This window comes from Octopus bimaculoides, chromosome 14 (genome assembly GCF_001194135.2).
Source record: "Octopus bimaculoides isolate UCB-OBI-ISO-001 chromosome 14, ASM119413v2, whole genome shotgun sequence".
Lineage (NCBI taxonomy): Eukaryota > Metazoa > Mollusca > Cephalopoda > Octopoda > Octopodidae > Octopus > Octopus bimaculoides.
The window spans coordinates 44,260,579-44,261,998 of NC_068994.1; the positions used below are offsets into that span (position 1 = coordinate 44,260,579).

The 1,420-nt window shown below is 33.7% G+C and overlaps 1 protein-coding gene across 1 annotated transcript in view; it reads right to left on the bottom strand.

Annotated features, from left to right (window-relative positions):
* Window positions 1-1,420, bottom strand: part of LOC106877753 (protocadherin-18) — a 215,124-nt gene that overhangs the window by 213,108 nt on the left and 596 nt on the right. The window lies entirely within an intron of this gene.

Here is a 1,420-nt window from a genome sequence, read left to right on the forward strand (position 1 = left end):
AATGTACTCCAAATATTGTTCTCCAGGACGTTTGGAGAACATATACATATATATGTGCATATATATATATATATATATATATATATATGTATGTATTTATATATGTATAATGTATGTATATGTATAAGTGTGCATGTAGAGCATGCATATCATGTATACATATATATATGTATATATGTGTACATATATCTATTAGATATCATTGTGTGTATGTGTGTGTGTGTGTAATACGGCTGGGTGCACCCGTGTCTATCAAGAATCTATGCAGAATGACAGATGTATTTTAGATACATGTTTTGGCATCTGGAAATGCCCCAGCTATTTAGCCTGGATACAAGGTGATAGGTTGATTGCATACCGTAGTCTGTCAAAATCCACAGTGTGTGAGCGCAAAAGCAGTCTGCCCATTGCAATCAGATCAGTCTGGTTCACTTGTTGGAGAAGGAATGGAAAAATCCAACCACACAATTTTATACTGGCCCGACACAAATCAGTTCAACAATCTATCAAGCCACTCCCCGCGTTATTCTGTCACACATCCGACCAGCTATAGCCTCATCCATGCACACCCATATACAATGAGATACTTGAATACGTGCACATATACGTACTGATATACAGATACATGAACATGTGCTTTGCTGGATGGAAAATAAAAGCCAGTATATGTGTGTACATGTGTGACTGTATGTATCTGTGTTTGCATGTATATATGTATGTATGTGTATTTACGTGCATGTATGTATGTATGTTTGCATGTATGCATGTATGTATGTATATTTGCATGTGTGCATATATGTATGTATGTATGTATTATTTATGTTTGTATGTATGTATGTTTATTATTCCACACATTTTATAAAGTTGTCTAAACTCTGCTATTCGTAGCTATATATTCTTAAGTACATATATGTATGTGTAGGAGCTTGGGTATTGCCATGTATGGGAATATATATGTGTATATGTGTGTGTATACATATATACACATCATGTACTTCTCATATGGATCTCTCATTTTTCCTCATTCCCTCTCTCTCTCTCTCTCTCTCTCTCTCTCTCTGTATGTATGCATATACATATATATATATATATATATATATATATATATATATATATATATATATATATGCATACAAGTGTATGCATGTATATGCTTGCGTATATGTATGTGGGTTTATGTGTATGTATGTGAGTTTGTGTGTGTCTGTGTGTTTGTCTCTGTGTGACTCTCTGTGTGTGTCTGTGTGTGTCTGTGTGTATGTTTGTGTATGTGTGTGTAAATATATCATTGTATATGCTTGCAGATACAGCTGTTAGGATGTGTGACAGAATAATACACAAACAGATAAATAAATAGATATACACACAACTATTCATATACAATTATACATACATGCATATGTGTGTGCGTGTGTGTATG